Below are 15,299 nucleotides of genomic sequence, written 5' to 3' on the forward strand. Positions count from 1 at the left end.
CATAGGAAAAACTTGCACAAAACAAGGCAACCAACTAGTGCAGGGTCTGCTTTTCAGGAATCCAAAGGGATGAACTGCACATACAGCAATCAACCTCTGTTTTTGACATCTCTTCCTTGCATCCACAGCAACAAACACAATCCTTTGTTCACATACATACTCATAAACCGGTGCTCTGTCTAGCCTCAGAGGGGAGAAACAATCCTCGTATCTCATGAATATTACAATGAGGTGGATCTGGGTCATTAATATGACACAGTTGTTGCACTTGAGTCCAATTAGCAGTCAACATAAAGCACAGAATGTTCCCTTGTTGCCATACATAATCACTATATCACTGTGACAGATTCCAATGCAGGAAGAGGATCAAACACCACAGTCATACACCAGGAACATCAAGGGCGGTATAGACTGTAAGGTCATTTGATGTCAAAAGCCCACTCCAATGAAAAGCCTGTTTTTAAAATGTTCTTGTAGCATTTTTCTCATGATGGAGGACATGTCTAAACAAAATTAATATTAAAATTACTTTTCTAACAATAAACTTATTTAAATTGTTGTGAATCAGGAGACGAGGAAGAAATGCTTTTTGAAAAAGATCATATTTGTTACGTTGAGAGGTGCCCTGGATGGGCCAAAAGCTCCCTGCTCAACCCTATTCTGATGTATCCACTTGTAGAAGACTGGATCCATGTACGTCTGTTTTCCTCGTCTGACCTGGCATCTGAACTGTACAGCTGGATAGCTCCAATGTTGGTCGAACATTTTTGTTGCACCACTAATATTGGGTTGGGGTTTTGAGGGACTGTAAGCTAACGGGAGAGAGTGTAAACAAAGAGAGGATGCAAAGTGTGGGCAGACTTATACCATGGCAACGGACTTGCCCACAACTTGGAGGTAAATTTCTGATGAACTACTGCTGCTCTGCAGAAACTATGTCCTAGAAAAAGACCTGCATATTAATAATCAAAGGATATTGCAAAAAAGAAAATAGTCAAACAATGAATTTCTCCTGGAAGTGTAAACATATGATATCTAGTTACACTCATCGAGGAGTCACAAAAGTGGCGAGACAAGGTTACGTTTTGGTCTCTCACATTTCAAAGGCTAAGACCAAATGCACAGACAAAAAACAAATTGAACTCAAACAACTGTTTTGCTTCTAAATAATCTGCAAAAAATCTTTTTTTGCATGCAAACAAGTACAGTATCAGGGAGAATATAAAAATGTGGCTTTTATCTGGAAAACTTGAAAATGGGTGAAATCCAAATTCTTTAAGTTATCTTCAAACAGGATCTGGTATCACATACCTGCAGTTTGCAGCAAAACGCACCTACTGTTGGTTTGAATTATGTTGGATTACTCACTAAAGTGAAATGAAATATGACAAGGCCTTGAATGTTTTGCCTTCTTTTTTTCCCTCGGTGACAGACGGACTGCAGCCAAATGCTGAGGAGTCTGGCAAAGGCTGCAGGAGGCTACACACTGGGCTTAACACAGAAACGCGCGCACACACACACACACACTTTCCATCAAGCATGATTAGCTACCTCTCTGAAGCTCTTCTTTACTACTTTAAATTCATCAATTCAATTTAGTGTTGTCATTGATTAGGAATATTAAACTCTGACAGACACATCAAAGCTCCTTATTCATCCAAAGCTCTTGTATGCTTTCATTTATAAAGTTTTGCTTTCAGACATACACAAAATGTCCAACATGCAGACAGTTGTGTTCATATGAACTGTACTCTTGCAACGTTTAAGGTTCAGCCCAATTAAAGAACTAAGGTTTTATCTCAATTGAAAGGATTGATTTTTAAATGAGTTTTCTGAAGCATGAAAACCAAACCCTGTCTTTCAATATTCATCAAGAAAAACACGGCTGTTTGGAAAGGGTTTCATCTGAAGAGGTGGCATCTGTTCAGGACTAATTACTGTTGTCTGTGTGGGAGATTAGCCAATAACCAGATACGTGTGAGCTCTCTTGAATCATCCAGTGTTTTCTGCAGCAAGTTTCCTCTCTCACATGTCGTGGAGGAGCAGACTGACAGCCCCCGTCATAGGGCTCTGACCTGAGCGCCAAAACAGACTGATACATGTGCCGACTATAGAGAGACACGCTGAATTAAACAGAGTGTAAGTCAATAGATGTCAGATCAAAACGATCATTGTAGGGCTGCTTGTGTTAAAGCGAGTACACAGATGAATGACACATTAAGGTCGCGGGGAGTAAGTGGCTTTAGAAATCAACAGATTAAAAACTCTGAAACCATGTTTTACATAGACACCCATAGGTTTGATTATGTGACCATGCACTGTTGCAATATGGAGCTATAAGGAGTGTTACACCACAAGCCACTTTGACATTCAAGATGTTTATCAGGTTATACGTTTGCTCTACACCTTGCCAAGATTTTCTCAAAATATATTTGTCTCATTAAGAACTATGATCAAGAAATAAGGAAATTATCATTGAAATTAGTCAAATTGTTTTGCTCCAAGCTCTTGACTTGATAATAGGAAAACTTGATTTTAGACTAAAACTTCAAACTGCACTGTCACTTTCGGCTCAGTTTTTTTATTTTTTTATAAGTTCAATGAATGTTGAGTAGTTAGACTGGCATTTATTGTCATAATTTTTGGGAAAAAAATATTGATTTATGTTTGAAAATAAGTGCTAGTTTTGAGCCTTGAGGATTTATTGAAATAGGCCAACTTGTTAATCAGTAATTTCCACTTATTACAAAATAGGGCTGGGGGATAAGGTCCAAATTTTTTTATTCAATTTCCGATTTTTTCCCGATTTTCCCCTCCTTATTTTAGGAAAGCAATAAGTACAAACAGCAGAAAACTTAAAGCAGATTTGGCTCTTATTTCATCAAATGCAAGACCAATGTTACCTTCATTTCTGGGATGAATAATAAATAAAAGAACATACTCTTGGAATCAAAGTCCCAGCTGTGTTTTAAGTCACACTTTGTAGTCTAGACTAAAAGGAGACAAACATTGAAAGTAGCACCATTTTCTAAAGGATTAACAATACAGCTCATATCTGATTAAATTAATAAACCCAGTCTTCTCCACAGGTACCATGTCTTTGGCTATATGCGAAGCGACCGCTTTTGAGATTGTTCTCCACCGTGCCCCTTTCCTAGGGATAGGTACCGAGCCCTGCGATTGAACGAGCCCCGGGGCAACATTCTTCAAGGCCGCAGTATCCGTAAGATCTGACCTCAACGGTTCTGCTATCGGGACTGGAGAAGTCGCATTTTTTTTTGTGTCCCACAAGATATAAACTAGAGCTTTGACGGTGTGGGATTTTTGATCACTGCGGTGATGAAGCAGCAGGAGTCGCGGTCAAACCTCCACCCCCCCCCCCCCCCCCCCCCCCCCCCGGCGAACACAAAATCCCCCGGCGGCCGCGTCGTAAATGAATACAATAATTAATTAATAATTAGAATGCAGTATTCTTTATTAACAAATAACAGTAACAACTAACTACTAACTAACTATATAGGTGTTGTAGAATGAGTATGTGTATGTGTGTCAGCATACTGCGTGTGTAGGAGGAAGGAGCGCGTGCCGCACGAGAGTGAGTGAGAGCGTGCACAAGTGTTGGCGGTGCGCGTTCATGTTTGGTGTTACGGAGTGAAGGAGAACAGTATCAAAGGTTTCCCGCAGGTGTTGGAATAGGTTTGTGCTGCCTTTGACTGCGATGGGCTTTAGGCAAATGTTGCAGCGTGGGGTCTCTTCCTCCATGTCTGTGGCAGCAAACCCATACCAGTTCCAAACAGAGGATTTTATTCCTTTCTTGGGAACAAACATCCCACTCTTATGGGTAGCCATGTTGTTGCTTGCTGTTTTGTGTGTGCTATGATGTTGTTTGTCGTTTGCCATACCGCTGTGTGAAACTAACGCTGCGGACGCTCTGGGGAGCCAAAAATCTGCAAAAAGTGCAAAAACTCGATTTACTTATTTTTTTAAATCGCCCGCAAAGAATAATTCAAATTAATTCAATCGCTTTTTTGCCCAGGCCTATTACAAAAGTATTTTGTGTCACTGTAATCAAAATAATCTACAATTGGGTACCTAAAATTTAAATAATACAAAGAATTTGGTTATAAATAGCAAAAAAAGCATAATCATTGGGCTGTATAACAAAAGATTTTAGGTAATTCATAATATCAAACCTTTTTTAGCTTTTTTTTCCCTTTTTTGAAAACTTTTATTTTTAGATTTTGATTTCTTAATATAAGTTATATTGTTTTCTTAAAATGACTTGGTCCAAGAACAGATAATATTTCTACTTTCTTGTCATTTTCTTCTTAATATTAGTTTTTTACTTTTAGGCAAGCTCTTTTTGAAGTGCACAACCTCCTTGCCAGTGCTGGTGGACTAATAATCTATTAAACCAATCAGAAAAACATATGCAAAAGCGCAGCCAAGATGTCCATGTCTCAGATATTCATTCTGCACCCTGGGATTGATACAAGGCACTAGTTTAGGAAGGCACACACATGTAATTTAACACTCATGCATGCACTTCAATGTAGGACTTTGTTTTTGAAAATTATATGCTTATGCTGCTAACTCTCCATGCATCCAGTAATGCTGCATTCAGGTATGCCATTCAAGAGCCCATTTTAAAAGTACAAATTGAGTCAAACAGCACAGACCAAACCTGCTATTATTGTGTTATCAGAATCAGAATCAGAATCAGAAATACTTTATTGATCCCACACGTGGGAAATTTGTTCGTTACCATAACAACTGACAGGAAAAAAAGAGTAAGAATAATATAAATAAAAATAAAAAAGAGAACAAGGAAAATGTGGTATAATTTAAAGAGCTATTTACATAACAGTGCAGGTAAAGAGATGTGCAAAAGAAATGTGCAAAATAAAGAAAAGAGAAAAAAAAAAAAAAGGGGAAAAGGTTATCTTCTGCATTGTGAATTATTGAACAGGGTTATAGTATTTGGCAGGAAGGATTTCTGGTACCGGGCAGTTTTGGAGCGGAGCTGTCTGAGCCTTCTAGATGCTTATGCATGCTGCAAAGGCTTGTTAACATGTATATCTCTATAACTTTGTTTTTCTTCCAATGTTTAACCCAATACACAAATTGTGACTACTGAAGCATAAAGCTGATCATATTTTTGATGTATGAATACAATAAGTTTCTAAATATTTTGGGTCTGATATATGAAGACAGAGAAACGGCTTTTAGAAGTTTATGTGGAAACTTTTGCCTGCTTTTTTCTTGGAAAACTCCATTATCTCTGCAACTCTCTTGTAACCATATGATGAACAAGAAAACAAAATGCATTGACTTCACAACTAATTGGTTTCTTTCTTCTCAGCAAATGCCTCAAATAAAAGCAAAAAAAAAAGTATACAAACTTTTCATTATTAAATGATTTGAACACTTTGATCCAGCTTCTATTTGGTATAAACCATAAAAAAGTGTTGTTCATGGTTTTAAAATTTGTTGGTGTTTTGTCACTGCAGGCTTGTGTCTATGGACAAGTTCTGCAAGGGCTAGCTGCTCATAAGATGCTTTGGGATGAGCTAGTGATGGCTCTGTTGCTATGCAACCACTAAAAACCTGTTTGAAGGGCATAAATATATAGTTTTTTTCACCCTTTCTTTTACTTTGAGTGTTTGGAGCTCAGAGCACTGAGCATGCACAGCCCTTTACAATTTTCTTCTGTCAACATCATGTGACTGAGACGACGGCTTGAAGTGAAGACGCTTGAGAAGAAAGCCTCCCTTTCCCCCTTTCTCCTTCAATTTTCTTTTCTTTTTTTTTTTGACTATCTTTAGCTTTATTTTCTGAAGAGTGCCTCTGTAGCTATACTTACATAAAGCCCTAACTTGCAAAATAAATGAGGAATTGAAAAAGCCCCCACAACACACACCACCCTGTCACACCTTATTTAACCTTTTAATTTAACAGCATGAATTAATGCAGTAGCCAGGGCCAGTATCACTTCAAACAGACAGTGCCCAGCTGCCCAAAAGCCTTAAAGAGTGAATCCTTCCTGCTCATGTGCCATTGTTAATGTGAGTGGGAGGGCTGGAGGACGAATGTGTGCTTGTCTTGTACCTAAGCAAGCTGCTGTTAACAGAGGCATTACATCAGTCCCACCTCAGCTGCTGTCACTCTCATTTTGGGAGCTTGTGACATTCCAGGGAGGTCAAAAAAGGAGACGGGTACCAGAGAAAAACATGCAGATAACTAAATCGACAAGACACTACCGCTGAAGCAGGGTGGATGATTTAAAATGAGCGTTGGGCTGAAGTAAATGTTAAATTCAGGTCAGCGCTCTTAATTGGTACCTATGAGGAAAAGGAGGAAATCAGCAAACTGAGATGGACTTGTTAGAATTTATTTTAGAGCAATGCAACTCGGAAAAACCAAGAAACACAAGTAAACACCTCACAGGGTTGTCACACCTAACACTCCCATCCATATTTCATTTAATCCATCCCTGTTCCCATGATCAGAGGCGCAGCAGAGGCAGAAAACAGGAACAATGCTCCCTGACCTCTGGAAAGATAGAATGGCACTTTTATGATGTCTTCCAAATTATTCCCTGAGATGGATGGGCTAAGCTGGAACTCCAATTGATTAATCCATCGACTGGTGGAATGTGCTGCGGCTGTCCCCCTGCTCAGCTGTTTTTTTTTTTTTCCCTCTTGAATGGAAGATACGGACAGACATGCTGGAAAGGATGACTAATGAGAAGAGCAACTGCAGATACCTTCAATGCTGGCCCGCATGTTCACGATGTCTAAGACAGTTGTGCATGTGTGCATGTCTGCTGTGGTAGATCATATTATAAAATTATGGAAAAGCTCAGTGCTCGCTTGATTCCATGGAGCAGCAAAGTGGATTGAAAACAGGAAATTTTATTTCAAAAAAATAAATAAAATAAAATACTTCAAAATTGGACAAAGTGACTAAATTAACTGTGGAGCTCTCAGAAATATTGAATGTTTTTTCTCAGCATTTTGGGGTAATACTGCGAGGTAAAGACGTATTATGTTAATTATTGATAGATCACTTCTTGCTGTCTTAAGAGACCATTTCTGAACCTCAGCTTATTTTAGCTCCTGCCTCTTCTTCAGCCATGTGATTACTCATCACATGACTTTGACCATATCCGAATTATGGAGTTATGGAAAAATAGTGTATTTTAATTCGGACGACTCGATTCCCACTCGATGACGTCATCAATAGCCACTGGTCAGCTAAAACAAAAAAGTCACTACTTACATCTAAATGTGAACCTCTATGCATCAGAGCATTCTCAGGTGAAGAAAAGCGCTTCTCCTCCGTGGCTCACCACAACACGGAACACCCTCATGGCCGAGGGCTCCGCATCCCTCTGCCGCAGGGGCTAGCTCTAAAAAAAAAAAATCGTACAACCCAACTGCCCTCACAATTGGAGGGGTAGGAAAAGCCGTAGGGGAAAACTTCGGATTCTGCCTTTGTGTCTAAAACTGCCACTATTGGACCTGATGCATTTGGGAAAGCTCCAAATTCTGCCATTTTCTATGTTTTCAAATGTATCATCTCAAACCTGACAATGACCCATTTGAGGACACTGTGTGGATTAGTAAACCAGATTATGTTGTCGATACTTGTCACTTTTCCAAACATACTGCTCTGCTTCTAGAATTGTAACTTCATGCCCCCTCATTGAACAAATGTAAAAAAAAAAAAAAAACTATGAACATGACTTAACTGACTTTAAAAATGATGAAAAACACTAGATTTTCCCACTTGTCCTGTTTCAAGTCTAAAGTTTGAACCAATATTGGTTTCACTAACAGTCATCTCAGTCATCAGTTGTTAAACAATTTCTAAACATTTCATTGAGATAAAGCTTCCACAAGTTACTCTTTCCTTTATTTTGCAGTTATTCTTTCGGCCGCATCGCTATTCACCTTTCAGCACATCCCGTCAGGAGTCGCCACAGCAAATCAGCTTTCACTGCTTTGTACAGGTGGCTTGGCAGACTTTTTTCAACCCCGGTTACCTTTCCTGACATAACCCTGTATTTTCAAGGCACAGGGAGACCCAGATAGGCAGCAGCAGGAAGGCTCTAGCCTAGGGACCCACACTGGATTTTAGCTCATTGCACGCCCTGGGAAGTGAACCCAGGTTCCCTAGGCGCCAGTCCTACACCCAGCCAAATTTTGGCAAAAAAAATGGATCCTACTTCTTTGTTATGCAGAAAGAATAAACATTCATTCACATGTTTTATACTATTTTTAACTGCTGTATAGTTTTTGAGCAACTGAAGAAACATTTCTTCAGTATTTGAACTTTTGTAACCAAATAAGAACCCATTGAGAGCAGAATTTCTTTGTCAGGGGCCCCCTGGCCAAGAGGTCAACAAAACGTCATAAAACTGAAATTTAAGTGTGAAATTGTTAGGGGAAAAAATTATATTGCATTACATAAAATTTTAATGTTTGACATTTTTTAATTTATTTTTAGAGGTAATATGAAAAGTTATTATTGTTCCCTTTACAGCATAGCGCTGAATTCCCTTCCTGACACAGCTCTGAATTTTATCCAGGCTGGGACTGGCACAGGGGGACCCAGATTTGGACTTCATTGCGGCTACGTAGTTAGGCCGTAGACTGAAAGGTCTAAGGACCCACACTGGATTACACTCTTTGCACCCCCTGTGTATAAAAGTGCTAAGAATAGTTAAAATAAAACATTTAGCCAAAGTCACATGTAAACATAACTTCTCTTACACTTTGACCTAAACAGTTGGTTTTCTGTTTCAGTTTACTTTATTTTCAGCATCAGGACTCTAAACTCCAATCAGATCAACTGGTTAAAACCCCCCTGCGTAACATTGTTAGTTTCCAATCCAAAGGGAGAGCAAGCAGATTAAAGATCACTGTAACTGTTCCCTTTCTTCAATGAAACTCCCCAAGACATTTTAGACCCAAAGATGGAAAATGTAGCGCTCGCTCCATTATTGATAGAAGTCCCCAGCAGTGAAAGAAATGAATGCTAATGGTGTCCTAAGCCGGGCTTTACAGAGATTAATCCGATTTAAGAAATGAACATTTTATTACATGACACACTGTGCTGGCCTTGATATGAACTGAATCACAGGCTGAGGAAGGGGAATAATGACAAAGAGATTGTCGGGAGTGAACACGGGTGTACAGCCTGTCGCTTTGCAAGACCCTGGCACCTCATTGCAGTGGTGCCCTTTTCCAGCTGACAAGTTCATTAATTTTATGACATGGCTGCTCAGAATGATTTTCAAAAGATAAGTCAAACAACAATAGCGAGAGAAATTGGAAATAAAGCCGATGTCTATAGTAAAAGCATTATCAGCTGAAGATCGGCTTTGTGTGAGCAGCAGGAAGTCCCAGTTGGTCTCTCTGCTGCACCTGCTGCAAGGCTATTTCCCACTGTTTTATATATAGGACTATAAGACCAAACAAGCAAAAATATCAGTCATCAGTTTACAAATGAACAAAAGCTCAACTAAGGTTCCTTACAATATGAGTCACTTCTTAAAAGTAATTTGCTGTTTATGCTGCATTGGTCTTTCTTTAGTCTCTGACACCCCATAACCACTGTTCACATCCATTTCCACAAAAATGTCCCCAGGGATGAAAAAGGTTTGAGGAGTGTTAAATAGGGAGAGGGAACAGTCTCTCTGCTTATTGCCAGGGATCACTCTGAGCCACTTGCCAATAAACAACTGCAATCTTGGGAATACGTGGGGAGGATTTATCATGCTAAAGCCTCCGACAGGGCAAAAGCATAAAATCAGCAGTCTAATTTATCTCCTCAAGGTGATGTCACTTCATAATCTGAAGGTCTTTTCTTTCAGTGGGTGAATAAGGTTCACCACATTTCTCACTTTTACAGGTGAGAAATGCAATTTCTTTGTTTAAAGGGTCACGTAAACATCAATTTTACAAACAACTGCAGTTTACCACCAGAAGAAAAACTTGTACAGAAATGCAGGTTTTCACTGTTTTAACATCTCAACGTTTAATGTCTTAAGGAAGCAGTCATAGCTACTTAAAATGTGACTTTTTTTTTAAAGGAAGTATTTATTTAAGAAGTTGTATGATTTGACATGAGTCACTCCAACTGAACCTTAAAGACCATCTGCCAAAAGCCCCCCCATCTGTTGCTTTGTGGCCAACTGTGTGTGGTTGAGATGAAGCAGTGTGGTGGCTTTCATCATGTTTCCAATCAAACGCATGTCTAACTACCCCATGACTGTCAGTTCTAAGGGGAGGTTGGGGGCGGCAGTTTTTAATTTCAGCACCACGGCGAAGGACAGCTCCCTCCCAGCCGACCATAGAGACAGCGAACAGGCGCCTTTTGTATAAGTCAAGCAGAAATGTGGGGTGAGGGTAATAAGGGGATGGAATAATGTCTGGTCATATATCTAGCGGTCAGATATGCCAACCAAAGATGCAATGCTTGACTTTCCAGTTCTGCTGCTTAATATTTTATGCACACCATCAAGTAGGCCGCATTTCTCAAAGGCACTGTAGCATAGAGACACGCGTGCTAAATATGGCAGATTTTGCTGATACTGAATGTAGGTTGAATACTTTCAGGTAGATGGAGTGATACCTCCAAATTGTGTCAGGTGTCTTTCCTGCATCCACACACCTGTTTATCATATTGACCCTTTAAACATGTATCATTTTTTGCCTCAAAGAAAAAATGAAACTATTTTTTTCTGTTAATGACAGCTATGTGCTTAACTCAAACGCGCGTAAAAACGCAAAATAACGCGCGAGAGAGCGTGCACATTCCCCGTCATGTTATATGTTCTATCAGTGCATGATTAGAAATCTTTTATTTAGAGCTGCAGAATTAGTGACAGCGAGAAAAACGCGGGAATGAAGGGCTGCTTTTTATTGCAGTCACGAAAAAAAAAGACAGAACAGACTATGACCAGTTTTGAACAAGACTAAGATGAGGATGCAATAGTAAAGGGAGATTATGGACTGACTTCTGTTAACCACAAACAAGAACTTACTCGTTCAGACGCCAGCTCTGGTGAATCTCTGCTTTAGATTGCGAACTGTCCCTCTTCCACTGCCCCCTCCCAAAATGAAAAAGGAAAAAAAATGCATTGGGGCGAGAAGGAAAAAAAAAATCTCCAATTTTTAGACGATTTTACAGAATCCGTGGTGACTTTCTTGCCAGACTCACTGCGTTCCCACTTTCAAAATGATGTATAATCCATACATTAGTCCAGATGGCGTGATTTTAACTCTCACAGCGACGGTAACCCATAATGCAGCGGACATTTCCTCTTCTTTTGGGACGAGCAGAGCACGGAGGTACCCACAAGTGCCATTGTTGAAACTAATCTCCTGATTGAAGACGATGCCTGGTGTGGTCACATATTTTCTCCTGGTGGTTAGTCAGGTCGTTGGAAAGTAGCGCTCCCTCCGCGCGTTTTCCGACCAAGTTGAAAGTGGGCGCAGAAGCTCTTGTGGTCAGTGTCCAGGCAGGCTTAGATCCCGAGAAGCTCGTCAGTTAGGCACACTATTATCCAGACGCTGAGTAGCAGAGGTGTGGTTGCTTTAACGTCCCCTCGCTTACGTCTTAAGTTTTCATCAAGTCCCTTTTCCGCTCCGTCTCTGTCATCCAGCCGGGTTGAACCTCGTGGCGCAATCCATTGCAGAATTTCAAGATGCTCACGTCTCCCTGTCGATGACAGCAGTCGCGCGGCAGCCCAAGCCTAAGCACATGTGATAAAGTTTACGCGATCAAACGTGATCGTCCGCTTCATGTTCCGCTCCACATCCAAGACGTAAATGCGTCAAACCGGGATGGACCGCCGAAAGACAGGATCCCATGGGTTTCCCCCCTATAAATCATCGAGGGGCTCCTGTCAGTGTGAAGGAGCCCTCACTGTACACACATCCCCTGCAACAAACCTGGTCTGTCTGATGGGGAGTTGGAGCTCATGACTTCTGCGCCTATTGTACCTGTTCCTTTTCGCGCCGCGCCATGATCTGCTAAAACATTTCCCCCCTCCAGCCCTTTATCCACAAGGTGCCAGACGCCTCAGTCCTTTTCTCTTCTTTGGACTGCGGAGGATTTTCCGGCTGTGGTCGCAAATGAGCGCGTTTCCCTGCGTCCGCCTGGGCGCTTCAAAGGGCCACCGTGCGCTTTTGTGGTTTTACCTCCACGCCAGGTTCTCGGCGCGGACTGGAACAGACATTGAATTAAGTTCAGGAGATGGAATCGTGTAGGTTACCTCCCACTAACAAGCTGTGCTCTCAATATGAGACCACTCCGCCAGTGACTGTTGGGGGATTGACGGTCGTCAGTCAGACATGCCGTCAGGACAGCAGAAATATCGTCTCCCCCTTCCAAACGTCATGCTGTTCTGAACTTCCACAGCTTCTGCGTTTCTCCCCCGTGCGGAGAGAGTGAAGGTCCCCAGGTATACATGATGCCTTTTTCTCTCTTTTCTCCCTTCATTTATTGGTCAGTTGTAATAAGAGAAAACAAACCCTCGTTTTTATTTGTGTGGAGATCCAATTTATGTGGGAATAAAAGCCACAGCAGGGGAAAAGGAGTGGGATTTAGAATGAGGATGTAGAAGATGCTCTCTCCCATGTGGACCTTGCAAATGGGACACGACTGCCACCTACCGGCCCCTCCATCCCCCTGTGAGACAATGCAATGGCGTCCTGAGGCTGATTGCTGCACAGGACTGCTCTCCCATGACAGACTGGGCTTTGTTTATAAAGGGTATATCTATTTGTAATTTTTCAACCCCGCAGGGCACAAACACCAACCTGCAATCCTTTCACGGTGAAGAGTATGGATGTAGCCATCGAGTGGAATAAATGCAAAGTGCACGAGGGGAGGAAGGAGAGCAGTGTGACAGCCAAGAAAACAGATTAATATGTGTTGTAATCTCTCTTAGCACGTTAGCACTCTTTTGATAAATGCTGGCTGAATGTCATGAATTATGAAGCAGGCCGACACGTTGCAGATTTTGAACATGGAGGCTGACACTGGAGACTTCAGGTCTTTAGAAAGATTATTGCTTGTGAAGCGTTTATCTCGGCAGCACGCTGCTCCGCACACATTATGCTAAACATCATGCAACTTGCACCGTTGTTCCCAGAAAGCGGCTGAATTAGCGAGAGAAGGCCAAGTTCCAGCACCTGCACGGTGCCTGTGCGTTCAGCGATCATGCAGAGCAGATGTATGAAAACATCTGAATGCCAGACCAGGGGTCTGTCCATCTAGCTGTCAACATCAGATCTCATTTCCCTCAGTGCTGAAGGCGTCGCATCATTCATCTGTCTTCATAACTGTCGACCTGCCTGTCTGTGTGTCTGGCATTTGGCAGAAGAGAGCAGTGCCTTCTTGTTTTCCAGCTGGAAAAGCCTTTTTTCTTCTGTGTTCTTTTTGCTTCACATTTTCTTATTCCTAATCAAACAGTGAACTGTGGGGATTGGTCATTATCTTGACTGAAAAACAAAGTATTTTGTTGAAGACTATTTTGTTTTTTTACAGATGTAGCCTGCTGTATTTCATATTACAAACAATTCTTCCTTTTTATGATACTGTTTAGTGACTTAAATACAAACAGGTATAGACCTTCTCATCCTGGACACTTCTTCTAACTCCTGAATAATAATGAGGAGGTCCTCAGGTGAACCAAAAGAATGACCTCTCTTGTGTCCAGAATCTCTTGTGAGGTTTCCATTCATGTAAATATACCTGCAATACCTCAACAGTTGGGTTGCATCCTGACCAGAGGCTCAAACTGACTGGAATAGCTCAATATTGGCTGAATTTCTGCTTGTGAGATTAATAATTTTCTCTATTTCTATTCGATTCTATCTTGATGCAGAAGAACAGCAGATTTATTCTATTCTGTTCCATTCTGTTCTATTCTATTTAGATACAAATGAGCAGCAGATCTATCTTGCCGGGCTTCTGAGTAATTTTTATTTTCTTAATGTATTTTTAATGTTGTGAAAGAATTACATGTCTTTAAACAAGAGACCCAAATCAACAGTTTTGTCCTTTTTTTTTTAAACATAAACCTTTACAATAGTCAAATTCTTGATAGAGTTTATTTTAAAATAACATGCCTGACTTCATATATATTTTTAACCTGATGTCTTTGTTTGTTTGTTTTTTTTTCTCAAATTTTGTGTTAACATTTTGGGGAAAAAAGTTTTATTGGGATTATTTTGACTCTCTATTGGCAACATTTAGGAATGTTTAGTGGAATTTTAACTTTTTCTTATAAAAATAAAGCCCTGGATGTTAAAGCGCCATCTCTTCCTTAACGTTTGAATTCTTTCAAGACTTTTTTTCTTAGGCTTATATGTGGATACAATGATCAGCAAAGCATGTATGTTTTGGCTTTTTTCTTTAAGGGTTTCTAACTTTAATTTTGAGAGGCAGCCGCCATGTCCACCTCATACTTGAATACATTTGTCTATAGTGGTCTCTCTGTGACCATTGTTCAAAAATAAGTGTCCCATGATATAAAGGATACCATTCTTGAATCATTTCAAAAGTAATCATACATGAACAGCTATTTAGTTTGTTTCTGTTTCTCCTCTTTTTACATCCTTTAAGATGGAAAAATATCTCATCTTTTTTTCATTACGATCTGCATTGAAGTTAAATTAAATGTTTGATGAAATCAGTTGCCCAAGACTGATTTTTTTCTTTAAACTTACTTTTCATGAGGGAAGTCAAAAGTAATTGGATTTGATTGAAACATAATTAGATTGAAATGAGCTAGAATTGTATTAATTTGGGTTTTTATATTGAACCCATTTTCTCTTTCAAAGCTTCAGAGATTCTTCCTTTTTGTTGTTGTGAAGCTTTGCCATGAAAACAAACTCAGTAAATGTTAATTGAATAAAGCTGGTTGAGGGGAAAAAAGCAACAGAAATATTTACCTTTGGTAATTGCTCTTTTGGCAGCTGTGTGTTACTTTTAAAGGAATTTACCTGCAGATCAGAAAAGAAGCAACAATGAAAAGGTTTTTATATGTTCTGTTTCGGTGAATGAAAAGAGAGATACATTTAGCTAAAGATCAATTGAAGAATGAAACTGCAAGTGGAGAGAAAAACAATTTGAGATGCTTGAACGGTTGAGTGTAAATTTTAAACATTGTCAAAATACCTGATGTATGAGAAGCACAATCTACATAGAGCTTTTTGAAATACAACATCCAAGAGCTTTTTACAAGATTCAAATGCCCACTAAGCCTTTTGCCCCTGCGG

General features: G+C 40.1%; 1 protein-coding gene across 2 annotated transcripts in view; it reads right to left on the reverse strand.

Annotated features, from left to right (window-relative positions):
- lrrc4ca (leucine rich repeat containing 4C, genome duplicate a) overlaps positions 1 to 15,299 on the reverse strand; it is a 123,835-nt gene that overhangs the window by 47,991 nt on the left and 60,545 nt on the right. Inside the window, exon 1 of one of the 2 annotated variants that reach the window (XM_078948904.1) lies at positions 11,054 to 12,840. The exons of the other annotated variant lie outside the window; for it this stretch is intronic. The gene's annotated coding sequence lies outside the window, so the exon portion shown is untranslated. Of the gene's footprint in view, positions 1 to 11,053; positions 12,841 to 15,299 lie in introns of those variants that run through there. 2 annotated transcript variants of the gene reach the window in all.

The sequence above is a fragment of the Oryzias latipes genome, chromosome 6, assembly GCF_053564925.1.
Source record: "Oryzias latipes strain Hd-rR chromosome 6, Olatipes_Hd-rR_3.1".
Lineage (NCBI taxonomy): Eukaryota > Metazoa > Chordata > Actinopteri > Beloniformes > Adrianichthyidae > Oryzias > Oryzias latipes.